General features: G+C 42.4%; 1 protein-coding gene and 1 long non-coding RNA gene across 4 annotated transcripts in view; one reads left to right on the forward strand and one right to left on the reverse strand.

The window, feature by feature from the left end:
- The window catches only part of ASRGL1 (asparaginase and isoaspartyl peptidase 1), a 70,091-nt gene that overhangs the window by 6,971 nt on the left and 40,343 nt on the right, over positions 1 to 22,777 (forward strand). Inside the window, exon 1 of one of the 3 annotated variants that reach the window (XM_079970567.1) lies at positions 2,289 to 2,401. The exons of the other annotated variants lie outside the window; for them this stretch is intronic. The gene's annotated coding sequence lies outside the window, so the exon portion shown is untranslated. Of the gene's footprint in view, positions 1 to 2,288; positions 2,402 to 22,777 lie in introns of those variants that run through there. 3 annotated transcript variants of the gene reach the window in all.
- On the reverse strand, positions 552 to 20,810 carry LOC307212981. The gene is made up of 3 exons (XR_013837323.1): positions 20,348 to 20,810; positions 9,844 to 9,956; positions 552 to 1,447 (listed from the first exon to the last, which is right to left on the reverse strand). It is a non-coding gene; the product is annotated as an uncharacterized lncRNA (long non-coding RNA).

Below are 22,777 nucleotides of genomic sequence, written 5' to 3' on the forward strand. Positions count from 1 at the left end.
GTACCCAAAACCTTTTTTCCCATTTGACCATCACATCTTTGATCTCTTCATCCTTGACCTCCCAATCCAGCAGGAGTCAATAGGTTTTTGATAATGTTTTCTTTTCATTTTATAGTAATTCTTTTTCTAATTTTGATGTTTCTTTCTCAAACCCAATTTTCCTGTCTATTTTAAACACATCATTTAATTGGTAGTATAATAACCAATCCACCAATATCTGATTTTTTCAATTTTTTTTAAAAAATTGAGTATGTTATGCTCTTCCTTTAAAATTTCTTTATAAGTTGCCCAATTTGATTCCATATTTTTTCTCTTCACTGAGAAAGCCTCTAAAGGTGACAGCCACCAAGGTGTCTTTGACTGCACTAAGTTTTTATATCTGTCCCAAACACTAAACAGAGATTTTTGAAATATATGGTTTAAAAAAACAACTATGGACTTTCACTTTATTGTATGCGTGCCATTCCTACCTATTTAACCCTATACCATTTAAATGCCATTCCATCCCCCTCCTCCATTTAATCCATATTTACCATTTCCATTGTTTTTGTTTTTACATGGCAAATTCAGATTAATTGGGGAAATAATAAGGGACAGCATTTTGATAAGGACAGCATCATGTGGAGGCTGCAAAAAAAAAAAAAAAAACCTAACATGCATAGGCAGCACTGAGTCCAATTAACTTTCCACAACAACAAGTCAAATAATTGTCAATTGCTGCCTTTTCATGACACTCAGAATCAGCTGCTTGAGGCAGACACCTTACTCTGCCTAGTGGTAGAGCTAGCCCTCCTCTCCCTTTGGGACAACAAAAATCCTTCTTCCCTGTGATCAGTCTGATGCCGGAAAAGCATCGGTCCACCTCTTCAAATGGAAGTTGCACCTCCTTCTCATCTCGTTACATATCCCAAGAGCAGCAGTGTAGTTTAAATCCTCTTCAAAGCAATCTCTGTTATTGTGGCTCACATTTCAGGCTGCTGGTTCACTGTGTGTATGGCCCAGTTCCTATTAACCACCCTCTCTACACAAATGTTCTCCTGTCTTCCTAACCTCATGCAGAAATTCAGTGGCAAGAGATGGTCCTCAGAAATAGAGGCTATGATACACAGCTGATCCCCTGCACCTTGATTTTTCAAAACCATTGACACTGAGCCTATGGTTTCATTTTGAAAATGAAATGCGTTCCTCTTCCAACAATGGTCCCCATTCTTCAGAAACAGCTGGATACAATGTCCACAGAGATACCACTCTAGAACCCCTCCTGTTTCCAGAACTTTAGAAGTAGTCACTCACTACATTTGAATTTTTATTTTGTCTTTCCTCCCATGGCAGAGCGCAAAGATTCTTTTTTTATATGTGTGAAGTCTCAAAATACTGGAAACCTTGCTGGATTCCTTGGAAATAGCGCCAGCAGCTTAATTCTCCAATTTGTAGAGAATGTGGGGCTCTGTAGTAAAAGAAAAAGAAAGAAAGAAAGAAAGAAAGAAAGAAAGAAAGAAAGAAAGAAAGAAAGTCCCAGGGAATGCTTACAGAGTGTAACGCTTCCTGCCTTGCAGGAAGGTATCAAATGTTTTAAATGATGTTTGTTGGAAAGTCATATATAGGTGCTATATCTTGCAATAGAGTGCATTAACATGGCACCTGGCAAGCTGAGGTTTAAAATCCTTTTCCATGCAGCTCAAAGCACTAAACCTGCTGCCAATAGGCCAGCAATTAGCCTTGTCAACATTCCTCCCCCCCCCCAAAAAAAATAATCCAGCTCTGTTATAGCAAGCCTAATTGGCAGCAAGCCCCTGATTCCCAAGATAGAGCGGCTATATCAGCAGCAGGGAGGAAAATGAAAGCCAGGAGGAAACAGGTGTCCAAATTGTTCCTGTACAGGGTAGGAGATGTGAAAGGCTTGCCTCTGCACCTAGGACTCAGTCACTGCAAACCCAGTTTCTGCCTAATCTTTAAACACACACTGCACACACCATTTCAGGGCATCACTGAGGATTGTGCAAAGGAGGGATTTTTTAAAAAGTGGGATATGGCTTATAGGCAGCAGTCATGAGCCACAACAAATATATATGGCTGGCTGGCCTGCCTTACATATTAATTTTTATAATGCATACATACATTGTCTCTCGACAAAGTGCTTGAAACAACATGTAACCAAAAGAAAGTTAATCTTTTCTGAGCAGTAGTGGAATTGGTTCGTTTTAGATGGGGATGCTCTTACCAGAGAGTAATGTGTATTACCTTGCTTACTTGCAGCCTGGTGTATTTGAGGACCTTCCCGGTCCTTCCACTGATGGGGTGGACTGGACTTCTGCCAAGTCCTCCTGACCCAACATCACTACTGTACTGCTTCTGAACAGTGAACTTCTACTGCAGTTTCAAATCTGGACCACTGTTCTTAGTAAGCTTTTCAAGCAATATATGTCTCAGACTATAGGAAAGCCACAGGAAAGCCTTTTCAATAATATTTTCCCGGAGTCAAGCAATGGATTTGCACAGAAAATCAATCTGCCCATTCAAATTTCAGCTAGTTCTGAGTCTGCTGTCATTCTTTCAATATTCCCAGTTGCTCATTTCACTTAAAGGCTCTGGGTGTTCACATCCTTGCATTTCCCTTTCATGCATGTGTTATGGGATTTGCAATCTTAAACATGTGTTACAGGATTGTATTATCGAGTGTGTGTTTTGCTCCATATGTTGTATTTAATCATGGAGTGAATTATTATTGTAAAAAATAATATTTCAAAATTATACCGAGAGAGTGGTTTTTTTCTGGGAGGGGTGCAGGGGTACACATACCCTAAACATTTTGTGAATCTAAGTTTATCCTCATTGAGGGGCAGTATTTCAATATGAGTAGGAAAATGAGAGTACTGTACTCCTAAACATTTTTTTTTAGAAAAAAGCACTGTGTGTGTGCATATATAGAGGGAGTGTAAATAAATCTGGATAGTTCCCAAACCTCCATGTTGATGCCTTTTTGAGGAATAGTGAAAGATGTGTGACATAACTTACTGTTTAATAAGCAAAACTTTCCACTTATTGTTGGAAAGAAAGATCATTATGTTGGTTGTTACTTGTCTTGAGGGTCCCATTTGTGATAAAAAGACAAGATAACAGATTTTTCATAGAATCATAGAAGGAACCATGAGGGTCATCTAGTCCAATCCCCTGCAGAGCAGAAATCTTTTGCCCAACCCACAACCCTGAACCCACAACCCTGAGATTAAGAGTCTCATGCTCTACCGGCTGAGCTTTCCCAGTGTAAAGGCCGCAGATAATTTTTAAATTAATACATTTTTAATTAATTTACAACCATCTCTCTCTGATTAAGCTTTGTTGTAAGCCAATATTGGTAGAAAGGCAAAATATTGTGGTTTAAATTTGAGGGGTGAGGGAACTTAACTAAGGCTTCTGTTGATGAATCTAAAGCTTGCAGGCCAGCTTTTTAAACCTATGGCTCTCATGCAGTATCTCTCTCCTTGGAGCCATTTTGTTCCTTGGTGACATACACTTCCCCTTTTCTCATGTTGATTGAAGGGAAGTAGGTTAAGATATGAACGTGGGATGAGTACTCAACACAGCCATTGGTCTATATGTGCAAAACTGGTGCAGTAAGTAGTGAAGTTTGTATGGAGTGCTGTTGCACCAACCTGCCATCTTTAGAGTGCAATCTTATGTGTGTACTCAGAAGTAAGCCCCACTGTGTTCAGTGTTGTGCAGCCTTGGAGCCCTACCTGCGAGACTCAATACAGTAATGCAGCTTGCTAAACCCTGTGAAACAAGGTTGTTAAGATCGTTTATAGGTCAATAATTTTCAGTCCACATCAAGGCTGCTTCAGTCTTTAAAACACCCCAAGTGATAAATGTATTCTAGCTTTTGGTGCTGCTAACACAAGTAGATGAATATAGCATCAAGCCAGCAATGTGTTGACAGTGTATCTATTTAAATGCAAGGTGGTTCTGAAAAATACAGGAAATGTTATACACACTGAGCCAAGTTGTTCATTGGTACACTAGCACATATGGTTCTTATGATCACTCGCTGTTCTAAGACCCCCTGTTAGACAAGCATATGTGTTGGCTAAATTCCCTAGGAGCGAACGAACTGTATTGATGACAAACTGGCTTCCTTTTCTCCAAATGCCCTTTGGTTTCTTCATTTACGTCTCACTTATAACTTTGCTTTTATGTAGCTATTTATACCTAATTTTGCAAAATATTAAGGTACATCTACATTTTCCTACTGAAGCACACAAATATAAATATAAACATTTTTAAAGGAGTTGAATCATGTTAAAGGAAAGAAGTATAATATTTGTCTTTAACTTGCATATGTTATTTTCCAAAACAATTCTAGGTATTGATGTAATTATGATGGAGGATTCCTCGTCACAACAAGAGTCCCGCCTAGGTTTTTAAAAAATCCTCTCTGTTAGCACCTACACGTGCAAATCTCCAGAAACCTCAGCTTCTTATGCCAGAGCAATAGATGTATTATATTTGTTCCAAATGTTTAAATATTTCAGAAGGAGGGAGGAAAGCTAGTCGTATCACCAGCTGGCCTGATCTGGTACCTGAATTTTAATTGAAGAGTGGTAATATTAAAAACTTGGTGTTCCCTGTGTTATGTGTGAGAATGGATGGATGTGCATGTATATGCATTATTTGGTTTGTGGACATGTATAAGTGTGTAATGTGTTGTGGGGGGAGGGGGTCCTCCCACTTTTCACATGGGGATGTGGCTGTTGGGCTGAAAATGTTATTCTAAAGCAGCAATGCTGCAGCAAGCAAAGGCTCCAGCAGCTCAGTCAGCTGCTGGTGGCTGCAAAGCCAGACAGGATGTATGTGACTGTTGCCATGGAAACAAAGGGGCAGTCCATTCTCCTTATTGAGCACAGGATGTGAGCTCAGTGTGTGTCATATGACCTGTACAGGATGTACATGGGTGGAGTTTGGAGTTTCTCTCTGTTTGTTGAAGAGAGCGGACATCTTTTACTGTATGACTGCTGAAGACAGGAATAAAACATGTAGATACATTTCTGTCTGTGTCTGATTCCCCTCCCTGGGGATATGCTGGAGAGCAGGGAGGAGGAGAGCAGTTGGTGTGTTTTTCTCACAGCCTGAGGAAAATCGCCGGAACGGACCTCGTGTGTATTTCCTGCCGGGAGTCGCCGGAGGGAGGTCAAAAGAATTCAGCCGGTGCCTGGAGAGATAGGCACATACCTCTGACCGAGCCTGAATTCTGACATTGGTAGCAGAGGATGGTTGCTACGATCCATGGAAGTCTGCAGAAATAGGAGCAGAGCTGCTATTTTCATCCCTCTCCATGGAGGCCTGAGATGGAGGCTGATTCTCTGCAGCTAGAAGCTGACCAGAAGAAGCTGAAAGCCAAGCTACGGAGCCCAGGTATGAGATTTTCGGGCTTAAGGGTGTGAATGCAGATGGATTAATTCTCTGCTTCATGGGAGCAACGTTTGGGAAAAACAGCTCCGAGAGAGAAGAGTCTGCATTCCAAACATTCTTGTGGTTTTTCCTGTCCAAGGAAAGGAATGTGGTTGCTTAGCAACGCAGGCCAGTTTCAAGATAAGGGCTGGAAGTCAGGCTATGCCCAGAGAGGCACAAACAGCTCGTGTTTTGACTAGGCCCTTACAAAGGAACTGTGAAAGGGACTTTCCAAGCAGCCAGTGTTATAGCTGCCAGGTGCACAAAGTGTAAACAAGCCAGCTATTGGATTTTAGAGGCTTGTGTTTGAGAGTCAATGCAAGGACTCAAAATGGATGCCAAGAAGGGGGGAGGCCTGCCTTCTCCACCCCTTTTGACCAGTGACAATTATGCATCTTGGTCTATTAAGATGAAGGCCTTGCTGCAGAATCAGAGACTGTTTGGGGTGATTGAGAACCCCATCCCTGCAGCACCAACACCTGTTTGGGAGTCACAGGATGTGAAGGCCAGAACGGCAATAATTCTGTGTGTGTCAGATTCTCAGCTTATTCATATACAAGATTTAGAGCACGCGAAAGATGTTTGGGACACGCTGAGAAGGACACATCAGAGAGATGCAGGTTCTTCAGCGTTGCTGTATTTTGAAAAGCTGACTAACCTGAGGCTTGCGCCTGATGGAGATGTTCAAGCGCACCTGACGGAAATGAAATTTCTGCGTCAGCAGATGGTGGAACGCAATTTCCGTCTGGATGAGGAAGTGTTTTGCTTCATGGTGATCAACAGCCTGAATCGGACTTACAAAACGGTTGCCAGTCAGCTGGGGTCTCTCCCAGCAGCTGATCTAACGTCGGACAGGGTCTTTGCCGTGGTTCTTTGTGAACATGACAGACTTGCCGCACTGGAGGTCAAGGACAGGGGGAGGGAAGAACGGAGTTCAGACACCCCCACTGCTGTAGCTACTGGAGGAGACGCTGTAGCTTTGAACGTTGTCCGATGCCACAATTGTGGACAGACTGGGCATCTTCAGCGGAACTGCAGGAAGCCACGTCAGAACAAAGGAGCCAAGGGAAGCTCCACGAAGTCTGAGGCGTCAGGCAGAAGTCATGCCAAGTCACAGGCGAAGCCTGCAAAGGCTTTGATGTCCCTAAAAGCCACACCACAAGTGGGGAATTCCTTCGTTTTAGACACGGGAGCGACGGTTCACATGACCCATCGCAGGGATTTGTTTTCGTCGTTTAAGAAGCAAAGCTTCGTTGTACAACAAGCCAACGGTCAAGAGCTGGAAGCCACCGGAATTGGGACTGTGTATCTTAATAGTCTGAACTTGACTATAAACGATGTTTATTTGGTTCCAGAGTTGAAGTACAATCTGCTCAGCGTTTCGCAGATTGCCAAGAAGGGACTAAAACTGTCCTATGATGATCAACACTGCGAGATCTACAAAGATGGAGAGTTGTATCTTTCTGCCGAAGAGAAAGATGGACTGTATTTGTTGACTTTTGATCAAAGTGATTACATGAATTGTAATTCTAACATGATCTCTTTTGCAGGTGTAGCCAAGAAGAACGCCAAGCAGGTCACCTCGAGGGTCGACAAGGCATTTCAGCGGGTGTATGCTGATGTGATTGGTCCTTTAGCACCATCTAGAGGCAATGCAAAGTATTACCTAATATGTGTTGATTCTTTTACAGGTTTTGTCTGGATTTATCTTTTGGAGAGACCGAAAGAAGCCTTAGAAAGGTTTAAAGAGTTTTGTGACAAGGTTAAAAACATGCATGATGCTGACATAGATTGTCTTTCTACAGATGAGAAGCCAATTTTTCTCTTACAGGATTTCCAGAGGTTCCTGAAGAAGAAAGGGATAAGACACAAAATTGCAGCTTCCGAAGAAGCTTGGAACAGATGTGTCTGTGTTAGGGTGAACAAAGAATTGCAAAAGGGAATGGAAGCGCAATTGCTTAGTTCACATCTGCCACATGAGTACTGGGCTGAGTCGCTAATGTCATTTTGTTATACGTGGTTGAGAAAGGTTTCAAAAGAATTGGGAAGTTCTCCTTTTGAGAAACTGTTCCACAGAAAACCTTCTGTTGCCCATTTCAAGGTTTTTGGGTCTCATGTGAGAACAGAAGCTCCGGGTGGAGTAAAGAATGCCAGAGGCATTTTTGTGGGTTATGAAAAGGGTCTCTACAGAGTAATTTTGTCTAAATCTGGTCAGGTGATTCTCACAAAATTTCTAGAGAGTGCTCCTGAACAGGAGCGAGTGATTGTTCACACATTTCCCACAGGAGATGATGATGATTCTGATGATGATGATGATGAGTTTGATCTTATTGAGTTCAGTAGTACTGATGATGACAGCGATAGCTCAGACAGCTCAGTTGTCACAGTCATTGAGAGGAAAGCTCACGTAATGACTAGACCCTCAGAAGAGGAGGATGAACCACTGATTAAGCTTAGTACTGGTTCTTCAGAGAGTTCAGAGGCTGAACCAGAAAGCAAGGGAGAGCAGCACCTCTTACGTAGGTCTGAGAGAGCAACGAAGGGTGTACCACCCAAGAGGTATTCAAAAGAGTTTGCCAACCTAGCTATTGCATGTGTTGCTGTTGTAAACGACCAAGGTCAAATTGAAGCTGTGTCTGAGTCAGAGACAAAGGCACAACAGAGAGTTGCTAACCAAGGTAATGCAGAAGCACTCATTCCTTGGAAGTCACACAACCAGAGAGGTACATTGGTAAAACCAGTGGCGTGTAGTTCCAAGGGTGGAACTGAAACAACAGGGGAGTGTTATAAGTATAACAACTGTTTGTTTTCTTCTCTGGATGACGCTTTGCTCGCAGCACGCATTGATGCTTTAGGGGGAGTATGTTATTCTAAAGCAGCAATGCTGCAGCAAGCAAAGGCTCCAGCAGCTCAGTCAGCTGCTGGTGGCTGCAAAGCCAGACAGGATGTATGTGACTGTTGCCATGGAAACAAAGGGGCAGTCCATTCTCCTTATTGAGCACAGGATGTGAGCTCAGTGTGTGTCATATGACCTGTACAGGATGTACATGGGTGGAGTTTGGAGTTTCTCTCTGTTTGTTGAAGAGAGCGGACATCTTTTACTGTATGACTGCTGAAGACAGGAATAAAACATGTAGATACATTTCTGTCTGTGTCTGATTCCCCTCCCTGGGGATATGCTGGAGAGCAGGGAGGAGGAGAGCAGTTGGTGTGTTTTTCTCACAGCCTGAGGAAAATCGCCGGAACGGACCTCGTGTGTATTTCCTGCCGGGAGTCGCCGGAGGGAGGTCAAAAGAATTCAGCCGGTGCCTGGAGAGATAGGCACATACCTCTGACCGAGCCTGAATTCTGACAGAAAAGGCTTCCCCCACCCTGGTATACAAAGAAAAGAAAATAGCATATTATGGCCTCTAGAATATCTCAGCCTAGAAAGAAGGCTATTATGTCAGTACACTAAAGCCAGAGGAAGGAATCTTAAACTGCTTCCCCTCCTCTATTTTATTTGAACTTTACAATCTAAATGTCCTACATTTTCTTTCTACACATTGTGAGCCTATATTATGGTAGTGCTCTACGGTTATTATTTTTCACATTCTGACATTTATTGACCACCCATCAAAAACATCCTCTGGGCAGTTCACACAAAATTGAGGACAATAAATTATATAACAATAAAGAAGTTAAAACACTAAAATCAATACAATTATCTGCATTAAAAAGGGGGGAAAGGAAACAGCACAAAAAGCACAGAACCATTCTACAATAACAGTTAAAGGTAAAGGTACCCCTGCCCGTACGGGCCAGTCTTGACAGACTCTGGGGTTGTGCGCCCATCTCACTTAAGAGGCCAGGGGCCAGCGCTGTCCGGAGACACTTCCGGGTCACGTGGCCAGCGTGACATCGCTGCTCTGGCCAGAGCCAGAGCCAGAGCCAGAGCCGCACACGGAAACGCCGTTTACCTTCCCGCTGGTAAGCGGTCCCTATTTATCTACTTGCACCCGGAGGTGCTTTCGAACTGCTAGGTTGGCAGGCGCTGGGACCGAGCAGCGGGAGCGCACCCTGCCGCAGGGATTCGAACCGCCGACCTTTCGATCGGCAAGCCCTAGGCGCTGAGGCTTTAACCCACAGCACCACCTGCGTCCCTACAATAACAGTTAGAACCCAGCTAAAAATAATTTCATGGGTTTTCTGAAGAGCCTGGGAGAATAAAAAATCTCCCACTGGTCTGAAGATCTGAAGGTAGATGCCAGGCAAGCCTCACTGGGAAAGCAATCCAAACTCAGGGTGCCACCAGTGAAAAGGCCCTCTCCCTGGGGGCCACCTCATCTCTTTAGGCAAGAGACCCTGGAGACTTTTGCCAATGAGAAAATCAACCTGCAATCACAAATCTCCCCTTACCTGAAGCACCAGGCAGTTCATGAGTAGATGTAGCTGCTTTGCTGATACACCACTTTGGTATCTTCTGCCTGAATCCTGGCAGTACCTGGAGGAAGCTATCTTGCTCTCTGGAACTAAGGCAGAAATAATCAATTAGTTTCATCAGCAGATTGGCGGGGGAGGGGAACCCTTAATTCCAACCAGTACCACAGCTGAGAACTGCACCCTGACATGTACCTCTGCCAGTTAAGCAAAGAGTGAGCAAGGCAGTTTCCTGGATGGGTAAATATATAGAAAGCCTGCTTGACCTCTCATTTTCTTTTAAACTACTGTGGCGTTTGTACGGAGCCCCCGGTCATCTCACGGACTATTGACCCGTACACCACTAATCCGCTGCCACCAACCAGGTCCTCCCTGGTAAAATCACTTCAGTCTCAGTCAGCTTTTCAATTAATAAAGAAGAGTGTATTTTATTTCAGACATAAAACAAAACTTTTACAGCATTCCAAAAGGTGTTCCTCTTTACTTTCTTAATCTTATGTTCCTCTCTCTATCTCTGCTACCTCCCCACACTCAAGGACCAACTGCCCTAACTGTCTCTCTATTACCAACTGCCTTTCCCAACCAGCCAACCCATGAAACCCATGAAACCCAACCAACTGCCCACCAACAACTCTCAACGAACTCCCCCGAACTAGTTTTATAGACCCACTGACTCCACCCCCCTGAGTCCTGTCTGAGCATCCTATTTAACTATTTCCCCTCCAGCACTCTCTCATATATGTTAACGTCACAACTACGAGTGGGGAACCTGTGGCTGTCCTGATGTTGCTAGTCTACAGTGCCCATCAGTCCAGCCAGACCATGGCCAATGGCCAAGGATGATGGGAGTTGTAATCCAGGAACATCTGATGAGCCACAAATTCCCCACACATTCTAAATCTTGAGACAATTGAAATACAATCCTATATATACCTTCTGAGTTGAGGTAAGTGTGCATAGAGTTGAAATGTTATGATATTTGTTATAGGGTCGTTGTTGTTTTTTTAAAAAATTGATGCTTATTATATTTCCTTGAATGCTATTCCCATTATATGTGTGTTCCTGTATCCTAGTTTTCAGCCAGGAAAGTAGGCCAGAAGACTATATTTTGATGTACCAAAACAACAACAAGAGGCAGAAGAAGATTTAAATACCAAGTGCAATTAACAATTGACTTGAATATAGGCCAAGTAGTCTTAATGGTTATTTACAGTATTGTAATTTTTAAGTATAGGTTTAGAATCACTACACTCTCGTGTTTTTGTTTAGATATGGAAATTAGGGCTGTTGTTGTTTTATATTGGCTTACAACGCTTCATCACCCTTTAAAGGAAAAACCTTTTCTACAAAATTCAGATTTGAGAAGTATAAATAAATATTCTTTATTTAATTGCATATATAAATATCCCTCCATTTCAGTATATATACCATTGGTATATAAAGCTCTTAACAGCTTGGGACCAGTTTATTTGTGGGCTGATACCCCATATGTGCCCACTTCAATCTGCAGAACTGGCACTGTTACAGATACCACATAATATTTGTTCTGCAGTTGTCAGAAATCAATCTTTTTGTGTGGCAGCACCTACACTTTGGAACTCCCTTTCTTACTGAAACCAGGGAGGCTCCTTCACTGTATTTTTTGGGTGACTGCTTAACACCTTTTTGTTTAGGCAAGTCTGTCCAGACAAGTAGAAGTTGATGTACTTTAATCTCTTTTTAGTTTACTGCTGATTTCAACTGTTTAAAAAATGTTTTAATTACTTGCTTTTACATGTGTTTACTGATAATCTTAATATTTCTTGTAAACTGCTTTAGATGTTTGTTACAATCAACACATATACATACATCATTTTATTTGTATGCTGCCTTTCCATGGTTAAAACCATGCTCAAGGCAGCGTACAGCATAAAAAAACCCATAATTACAAATTTAAACAATAAATAAAACACATCAAAATGTGCACAGTCAAACTGAACAATTTCCATATAAATCAAAATAAGAGCTAATAACAGAGATACAAAAAGTTAATATCAATAACAGCAACAACCCTTCCCCAACAACAACGGCAAAGCTGCTAAAAAAATTACCCCAGCCAAAGAGTTTGTTCAGCAGCCTCAGCTTTTGTTGCTGGAGTCAGTCAGGGCCTTGCCCTCCCAGACCAGGTGGGACAAGGCCTACACCACAGCTATGTGGTATATAAACTTTGTTAAAATAAATGTGTTATTATTATCTATTAAATTTGCATACCACCCTTCATTGGAAGATCACAGGGTGGTTCGCAACATTAAAATACATGAGAACACAAAATACATCATAAAAACAAAAACAAACTAATAACCCCCCCCCCTCCCACAAACACAGCTTCTAAGAGGCCAGGGTGAGCTGTGGTCCTATTTAAGCATTAGACTGCATATATGCCATACATTGAAAGGACATCTCCTTCAAAGAATCCTGAGAGCTGCAACTCTGTTAGGAGTAAATTACAGTTACCACGATTCCTTTTGGGGAGGCGGTACAGTGGTGCCCCGCAAGACAAATGCCTCGCAAGACAAAAAACTCGCTAGATGAAAGGGTTTTCCGTTTTTTTGAGGTGCTTCGCAAGACGAATCTCCCTATGGGCTTGCTTCCTTTTTCTTAAAGCCGTTAATACCCGGGGAATCCGCGCTCTGCAAGACGAAAAAATTGCAAGACGAAGCAACTCGCGGAACGAATTGATTTCGTCTTGTGAGGCACCACTGTATATGGTTTAGGTATGTGGTGTGTACAGAGCTTTAGTCTGGAGTTGCTGGTTGGAATGTTGGAGCAACATTCAAGAATTCCTTGTCTCTGCTTGGAGCTATCCAGGGTGCTAGCCACCTTGTTAGTTTGCCTTCCATGCCTTGACACTTGGTTTGCCTCACCTTATATATCTGAACCTGTGCTTTGCTTTATCAGGCCTTGCTTTGCTGGAAAATGACCCATACTTGATCTGACTTTGCTCCCCAGAGCCTAAACTGTGAATGTAAATTGGTATCCTTGGACTCTGACCTTAGCAAATGACCCCACTTAAGCTTGAAGCCTCTCCTCTGGCCGGGACAGTACAGGAACTAATGACATGAGCCCGGAGAGAGAGGGGGCTTTATACATGATTCTGAAATTCCACTTCATCTCAAAAGTGGTTTGTGGAAAAGGGAAAGGAAACAGAAGAAGAAGAAGAATCAAACAGTAAAATTGAAGTCATATTGTTTTCTCGTTGTATGTTGACACTTTAATAACATCCTCTCATTAATTCTTGTACACCCATACACAACTTAATATCTTTGCTCAGCTTCAACAGAGGAGATGGCCTCTTATGTGGTGGTCCCTGGACTTCGGAACAGAAATAGCTGATGCAACTAGTCTGGCACTCCTATCACTGCCAGCCTTGCTGATGCCTTGCCATGACACCACCCCAGTAAATCTCAGCATTGCTGGTGTCAGGGTGGTGGCTCCATTGAACTGCAGTGTGCTGGCCTCTCCTACTTTGAAAAGCCTCCCATAAGGGGAGTTTTTTGCTGCCAGGCGGACACATTGCGATATGCTCAGGTGCTTCAGGTGCTTATTCTTCTAACTCTTCTATCCTCTGAGGTTTTTTTTGTCGTGCTGTGTTTTGCTGTGCTTATCTATTGGTTTTAAATTGTACTCCAACTTTGTGCAATTGTTATTCACACTTTGGAATAACATGTATCTTAATGGTGGGCAACCACGCCATCACCAGTGTTCAGAATGGCAATATGTATCGAAATCCAGACTTCAATCTTTCTGGATTTGCCTGTTTTAGTATAAAATCAAACATCTACTATGGATCTGTTGGATATAAACCCAGAGTTCAAAAATGTGCTCAACTGTGTAAGCATTAGTTGGGCTTTTTCCGGGGATTGTAGGGGGAGGGATCTTCAATTGTCCCTGGACTACAACTCCCATCAGCTCTAGCAAGCATAGCCAATGATCAGGGATGATGGAGGGTGTGGTCCAACACCTACTGGAGGGCCAGACAAATACCCACCAATCTTTCAAATGGATCTCTCAATCTGTGAACCTCAGTGGGAGCAGTACAAGGAAACAAGCTAGTAAGGTTGTGAAAATGAGTAAGGACTGGATTTGTTAGGCTTTTTTTCTGACTGAAAATACCATGGGAATAATTAGGAACACAGGCTCTAAAACATTACACGAATCATGTATCTATTTCTCTTCTGTGGGATTTGTACAATTGGATTATGATGCAGCTGCCTCTGAAATATATGGCAGTTCATTCATCCATTTGGACCAGTTGAGTGAAACTCTTAATATATTTTGCCTAACTGCAGGATGACACATCAGCACTTGGGTTGAAAACAATGCCAGAAGGGGTGAAATGAATAATCTTTCTGTGGCTTTTTGTAGGGCGCAGGGTTGGTACTGTAGATTACAAGCTGTGAACAAGCAGTTCAGTCAGTCAGTAGATCTACAAAATGTTTGATTTACTTCTTTAAATTCTCTTCAGATATTTATTTCCTTAATTTTTTTCTACTGAATGTATTCAAAGCAGCCGGCAAAAGTCAAAAAAGAAATTGCAAATCAGAACATGATAAAAATAAAACAGCCACTCAAAACCACAGCCCAAAATTAAATATCAAAACTGTTCTGTCCTCTTCCCCAAAACATGCAAGCAGGAGCTCTTACTTGTAAGTAATGAAATTACTTATTGTCAACAGCTGACAAAAGGGCTCAGGAGACACAGTTCAGTACCAGGGAAGTTCAGAACTAGACAGAAGCAGAAAAAAGCCCAGAGTGTTTCCACAACCTGCTCAGCAAGCTTTCAAAGACCAGACATGACACACTCCTTCTGAAGACTCACTCAGATTCCAAACACATGCTCTGTTGGGATGGGTGGCTTTGCTCCTATCTCCAAAGGTATCACCTGGTTCTAGGTAACAAGATTGCACCTGTCTATTCAGGCTCCTCTTCAGTCACAGTTGCCTCCTGTTCATTCTCCCTCCTTGTTGAGGTTCTCCCCAGCCTCCACTGAGGTTCTCTGCTCTACGGGAAGATCGAGGAGAGGGTGGGGATAGCTGCCATCCCTCCTTCCTATTCCAAAGTGACTGAAGCTGGAGCAGAAAAAGATCTTCCCCCTCCTCCAACCCAAGTTCTCACCATTCAGCCCCCACCCTAATTCTTCCTCCTCCTGCATCAGATTCTGCCAATCCAAACCCAATCCTGACAGACCTGAGGAGCTCATGACAAACACCTGCAGGGAAATTGTAGATACACCAGGTTGTATCTCCTGGTGGCTTCGTGCTAGCAACTGCTTGCTTGCCTGTTTCCTGCTTAGCACTTGTGTCTGTAAGAAGTGTTAGCTGATTTCCACCTTTCCTACTACAGACACCCACACTATATCCTGCATAAGGGGGCATGGGGATCCACAAAAATTGGAAGTGCTTTCTGCTAGCAGAATGCCAATATTGGATACAGCCCCAAATCCATATAGAAGCCTGTGACAGAAGAGTAGAAGAATGACTGACAGCAGGGGAGTCTGGTGGAACTCTGGGTGTGAATGACAGGAGCTGAGCATCTGTGGAGAATGACAGTTGAAGGGAGAGCCAGAGGAGATGATGGGAGGAGGAATGAGGAGGGAGAAGGAACAGATAAAAAAAGACAGCTGTTTGAAATTGGGAGACGGGTATACCAGGTTACAGTAGTAAAATTTTGTTATTCTTTATCAAGTTGCCTTTTGTTCTGGTGTGGCTATTTCCTATATAGAAATTATATTTAATGTTCTTAAATACAGTAAATGAAAGTGTTCTTGTTTAGGTGGATTCTAGGAATAGCCAGTCTCACCCCACATGTCTTGTGTGGCTAAACACCAGAGGTCAGTAAATGTCTCAAAAATTCAAAAAGCACCAGAGACTGCACTTTCTGCCCAGTTCTTGTTTGCCCTGACTCACTCTTGCATTGCACTCTCTCTCTCCTGCTCTAAACAAGAGGAGAGATGCAAAGAACTTCCCTCTGTGAGGGAGCGCTGTGGTGGCTTATGAAGGTGCTTTTCCACCCATGATAGGGCTACTGATGTGGGCAACATGCCTGCACCATTTCGTGGTCTTGTCTCCTTTTATGCTTTTAGATGGGACAGACATTTTGCCATGGCCCACAGCAACCATTTTGTGTTACACTACTCCCCCACAGCTGCCATTTTGTGACTGGTGCCCATGGCACTCAAGAAACATTTCCATCTGCTGATAAAAACTGAACAGCCAGTTAGATCTCTGCTCGAACTCAAGGACCAGTACAGAACAAGCCTGCTGCTAAATCAAACATATGTTATCTCACTTAAAGATGGTGCATAGCATAAGGCATCCTCTCCAGATATGAAGAGATTAGAAGGACCATATAGACCTTGAAATGGAACATGAACCAGTTCAGTCCACACTACAATCATGACTTGAAACCTCCCTGATCCCCAGATCAAAGCACTAGCAACCTGGTGTGTTTCGTGGGCTTTGGTCCAACATAGTATAACACGAGACTCTTGATCTCAGGGTCATGTGTTTGAACCCCATGTTGGGCAAAAGATTCCTGCATTGCAGGAGGTTGGAACCTCCCTGTGGTCCCTTCCAACTCAACAATTCTATGATTCTATATCTGAGGGAACCCCTTTTGTGCTGTGCATGGGATTGCCTTTGAAGCTGCTAAGTGGGAATGCATTATGAACCTACAACTGGAGACAGTGCAGCTGCTTTGTCCATTCCCAGGCTCAAGTCAAAATGCTGGTTTTGACTTCATGGCTTGCGGCTTTCTTATGGCTGGTTATCTCCATAAGTGCCTCGACTTGCTTTGGATCTTGCTATACTTGGTGGGGATAAAACAGGCCTAGGTGGTTTGGTGCTACAGCTGAAAAGTAGAAAGGTTAAGCAACCTCTTCCAGCGCATATTATTATTATTATTATTATTATTATTATTATTAGTCCTTCATATCCCACACTCCTTATGCCACTTCACAACAAAAAAGGCATGTGGGCTTAGACTTGTGAGTTCAATTGCCTACAGGATATTCTGTGTAAATTCCTGTGAGAACCTTTTAGAGAAGAAAAGGTGCTGGCCTAAAAATGCACTGAAATATCAATAATTAAGCAACCCAGTCCTGCTCAAAGTCAGTACATGAACCACCTCCACGCTGCCGAGATGCACCTTATGCATCTTTGCAATCTATGAAAAACAGGTGAGCTATTTTCAAAACTTGCTTTGACATTTATTGTTACTGGCATCATCATCAATCAAAATTGTGCTAGGAAATATGTGTGCCGCTCTCAGACCTACTGCATCACAGGAGACCCCCATCTCTCACTGTTTAACCCAGCCTGCCAGAGACTGATGTAAACAACAAAGAGACATGGGTCTATGCCCAGGAGGATTTCCCTCGCAATACAGTAAGGCTCAGTAAGGCTCAGAGGCTAAACAGAAGCAGGATTATGTCTTTGCTGGTTCCAGGCATTCCACCTTCCCCATCTGGATATGGGCCTGAAAAACTGAGGAAAAGTTGGGAGGCATGGAGGGTAAGTTGTAAATAAGCACACATGGTGCCATAGCCAACATCATTACTGATCACAGGGTGTGTCAAGTTATCAGCCTTAGCTTCCTGGCTTTGTGGAGCTTGAGCCAACATGAGAATTTTTTTAATCACTGAATTGGAATCTGCTTTGAACAAACCAATCATGTGAACCTTTCATCATAAGCAGAGATCACAATTCAACCTGCCAGCTGCTTAAACCACTTTGGAGAGCTTTGCATCTGCATGCAAACAAGTAATCGGCACATGTAATAAACAGCTCAGCTGGCTGATGAACCATTAGCCAAGATCTATTTGTCCCCTCCCTCAAAAAAAAAAAATCTATCAGTCGGCTTCATGCACTATGAATTAGCTGTTAGTAATATGAATTATTACTAATAATTCAGTTGCATGAATGAGCGATTAGTAATATGAAGACAGCATAGACTTACATCTTCCTATAGGCTAAGAGAATAAACTCTAAGAAAAAAAGTCAACAGCTGTTTAAGGTGCAGCCAGGAGAAAATGTGCACTGCATATCTTGCTAATATGCTGTCAGTCAAGTTAAGTTTATTTATAGATCCCCATTTCTGCTACTACTGCACACTCAGTGGGTTAACAACAGGCACAGCAACATAATAATTAAGTACAATAACAGAATAATTAAATTCATTACAAAAATGAATGTTACTGAAATAAGGGTAATATTGCTTAGCATTTTAGAAAAATTATGGAATAATTGAGCATGTTTTCATGATATAAATGAAAAGTTAGTTATTTAACAGCATGCACAGAGGCTTAGGGAGGGCAGCAGGACAGGCAGGGCGCTACTGCTGCAGCCTCTTATTGTTGTGTGCCTGCCCACGAACACAATGAAGCATGTTTGTCCATTTCATATTGCTAGTAGTGGAGGAAAAGACTGGAGACAATGGACACAAGTAAGAATGGGGTAGAATTTCAGTTTGAATTTTCATGTGAGTCTGCTTAGCCTGGACTTCCTGAACCAGCAAGCAAATCTAAATGCTGTTATTGTTTGAAATTTGCACTTCATTTTGCAATGCAGTCCCCCAACCAGAAATAAGTCTACAAAAATGTGTCTTGTTAGGGAAAGGGGAAGGAATTAAACAATGGTGGAAGACAAGTTTTCAAAGTTAAACATTAAGTAAGTAAATAAGTATATAAGAAAAAGTAACACCCTCTCTCTTTATTTGGTAAGTAAATTTACCAAATTTACAAATGCGACAATCAGATTTTGAATTCTATAGGGCAGTGGTTGTTGCAGTTCTAGAGGGTAGAGAAGTTAAAAATTATAGAAGCCAGGCTAATCAGCAAACAGCACAGAAATTCTCAGTCAGGGTGTGTGTGTGCTTGCGCAAGTTGAAGTTTTAATTGCCTTATTTGTTTCTCAGTGGCAGTAACATTAGTACTTTGGTTATCTCTCACTGTCTACTCCATCACTGTAAACACACTGAGGTGGTGGTGGAAGGCCAACTAAAATGCAGATACAATTCCAAATAGCTCTTTGGAAGTGAATCTTAATTTCTATACTGTGTAATACTGCTATTTGGGTTCAAACAGCCAACTGTGGATATTTGCTAGGCCAGAGGTATGCCTAAGAACTTAGAAGCTGCCATGATGTGGATTCAGGACTCTGCACCTAGTTTTGAAATCATAAAAAAGGTTCAGTAAGGGCTAGATGTGTCTGCCCAGGCAGAATAAACAAACCTGAGGAGATTCCAGGGAATTTTTTTATTTCCCCATATGTAGAGTTAACCTGCAAATTAATGATGATCCTCTACAGCCTATTTGTTCCTATTTTAAATAATATTTGCTCCCAACTAGTTACCGTTATACAAGTTATTCATCACCTCATCCATCTATTACTTTATTTTCTAACAATCTGGTCCCATATACATTTGCAGAGTGTTTCTTTTGCTGCCATATAAGAAGATAAAAATCCAGGCCCATCCTTCTGATACTTTCTCAAAAAAGGGAGCTTCTGAATCTTTTCTTTGGAGTAGCTTTTCCATTTCTCAAAAATGGGAGGGTCGGAGAATCGAGAGGCCTCCCTGCATGCACCTCCATGACCCAAAACTAATGAGGAGTTGTGCTTGCCTTGGTTCCTTCTTCACAACTACAAGTCAACCTCCACTCTCTCCAAAGCAGCGTACTCCAAAGGGTCCCTCATCCACATATAAGACAAAACTATTTTGTCACAGGTTCCCTCAGACTTAAAAGAAACCTTGCTGCCTTTAATCTTGCAAGAAAAACCCTTCAGAAGAAAGGTATACATTTCAGAACTACTTACACCCTTTGGCCTAGTACTTCAAGGGGCAAAGGAAGGCTCTTCTCTCACACTGATGAGGATTTTGAACCATTCTCACACAGGATGGTGAAGTAACATGAGGGAAGACTATATATGCTCTTTTAAGTTTTTCCTTTCTGTCACTTCTGGTTCCCACAGAATATTCATTCGGGCCTTCTCCTTCTGATCTGCTTCATTAACATATCTTACAATCTTTCCTTGCTCTTTATTCCTATTAATAATATTCTCTCTTAACTAGTTTTTTTTTTCCTCAATAGATATATAGCTTTATTTTGTAACAACCTGATCCAATGTATGCTTACTTGGAAGTAAGTCCTATGACATTCTCTGGACATTACTGTGCCGAGTAAGTGTGCAATGGATGGCAGTTAACAGGAGCAACATTCCCCTCATCCTTGTCTTAACAAGGACCTTGATCCAGAAACAGGAGCTGGAGAATTATATAAACATAATACAGGAGGAGTAGAATAGTGGTGGTGGAGCTAGTTGTACAGCTGCTTACCATGTCAGTCATAGAAAGAAAAGGCAAGCTGCTTCTATCTGAGGCATTTTCACTCAAAAGAAATTTTTGGAAGTTTACGAAAGCATTTAGTAAAGACCTCAGAGCCACAGACCTGCAGTGTTGTATAAGCCTGGCATTTGAAAGCCATCCCTGGGAACTTCCAGACTGTCACTCATTTCTTGTGGGATTCAGTCACATCCTGACAAATTCAGGCTGAGCAATTGCCACAAAGCTGACCTGGAGCTCCTGCAAAACAAACCAGCTTCTCCCAGAAGTCCAGGCTTTCTGAGGTAACAAAAGTGACGGGAAAATGCGTGTGAGGGAAAGTGTTCCTTAATGCAACAATGTCTAATCTCCCCACAAACAAATCAACATCAGTGTTTACTAAATAGCCTTCGTAGTCTAATCTCTCTTCAAACAAATCAGGCTGAATGCTCATTAAACAGGTTGTCTAGAAGTCACCCTTGCAATCTTTAAAAACATTCATGTTCAACAAGGCATTTGATGGCTGGAACAACCTGCTCCTGGCAATCTTGAAATTAGCAGCTGGGAGCATGTGTGACTGCTTGGAAATGTTTTCAGGTGCTTTAAATGGTTTAAATTTCTTTTTTTTTTAATGTATTGTTTTGTTGTTTACTGTCCTGGGGTTCATTGTCATCAATACCATCTTCACCACCATCATCTCTTAAGATGAAGGTTAAAAGGAAGGGGCTGCAGATGCTTGTGGGGGCAGGATCTGTGGTCAGTGATGTAAAACTGCTGAAGCACTACTAAGGAAGTCATGGTCTAAGACCCCATATTTCACTCAAAACATCTCACTCTAAATTTGAAGCTGAGGACATCTCCAACAGGCAATAAAGGTTTTCTTTCCCTGTTGACACTCAGGCTGTGTGGCAGGCCTAAAAGGGAGGAGGGATGCCATTCTGAAGTGTATTTCAAAGGATTCATTTCCTCAGCGGGAAGAATTTCTGGGTTCCAACCATATCTGAGAAAGAAACTGAACAATCCTTCTATCTGTGCTCTGTTTTCCAAATCACTGGCTACTTATTTTGTGCCAAATATCTGGCACTGAACTGTAGCCAAAAGGCATCTTTTTTTAAAAAAAGAAGAAGATCAATACTTCCTAAATGGTATATTAAATGCACAGGGATTTGAATCTTGCTCCCGTTGGCTTTAGCTGACTAACCCTTGAGTTTGCAGGAAAGATCACATTGCACTTAACATTCCTAATTTCCTTTGGCGTTGATGGGGGTGATCATTTTGAGATCAATGTGAGGGCTATCTCTGTCTCGACAAAAGACTTTGCCTCTATTCAATTTCTCTCATAACCTTCTATCTTATTTTATATATGATCATATAAGTGCTTTCCATTAGGACCAGCTTGAATTAGTACCTATCCCTTAGGATTGTTAGTAGTGTTCATGAAAGAACCATGATTCTCTGTCTTGGAGAAACTGCCCATCTTCCAAACATCATGTGTTATGAAACTTCATTTTCTTTTTTTTAATATATTTGTACCCTGCTTTTCTGTCCAAAAAGGAAGCCTAAAGCAGCTAACAATAACATACCAAAATAGATTACAATAATGTAAAAACAAACCAAGCAAAACAAAATGGCTCCCAGTGCCAAACAGCTGGTGTGTGCTGAGAGCCATCACTCTGAAGCCAATCAGCAAGCAGTTTGTGATGCCAAGACCCATTCTGTCTGAAAGCTAGCCTCTCTGCATTAATCAGCTGAGTACGTCTTCCTTGAGCACAGGATCAAATGGCTCCACCCACCTATCAAAACTGATCTGCAGGATGATGGTGGTGAGGGAAGAAAGGATCTGGTCCACATGCTGGATTGTTACCTGATCCTCCACTTCAGTTTCTGTCCTCCATCCATATAAGCAAGTAGCATTATCAGGGTTCAAGGACACAACGTTGCCAGAGATAGCACTCCAGGAGCTTGCAAAGCAGAGCTGGTGTGAGTATGGCATGAGGAGATAAGAACGAGGCTGGGGAGTGTCTAGAGAGCACAATAAAGATGTATGGAGGGCCACATCCACCCCCTGGCCTGAGGCTCCCCATTTGTGCTCTAGTGACAGAATGCTTGCCTAGCTCTTGAACAGTGGCGTAGCGTGGGTTGTCAGCACCCGGGTCAAGGCAAGTAATTTGCGCCCCCTAACCCATGGATTTGCGCCCCCTAACCCGTGGATTTGTCCTAACCCCAGATGTTGCGCCCGGTGCGGCCGGCCCCCCCTGCACCCCCCACGCTACACCACTGCTCTTGAACAAAAATATTAAAAAGTGACAACCATTGGAAAACTATCCTTCCCCCCCCCCAACCACAAGGCTTTTCAAAGAGATTTGTCTGTATTTTCTAAAAGCAAAAAGATGTACAGCTATCCTCTCCCACACAGCAATGCTCAAACCCAGAACCAGCAATAAGTTTGCTTGATTTGTATGAGAGGACAGGATCTCAGCTCCACTGGCACCTATTTAGATACGTGTTAGTGGGAATAAACAGTTAAGCGAAAAGTGAGTTTTTAAAATCTGTGGTG

Source organism: Podarcis cretensis (assembly GCF_951804945.1).
Source record: "Podarcis cretensis genome assembly, chromosome: 3".
Lineage (NCBI taxonomy): Eukaryota > Metazoa > Chordata > Lepidosauria > Squamata > Lacertidae > Podarcis > Podarcis cretensis.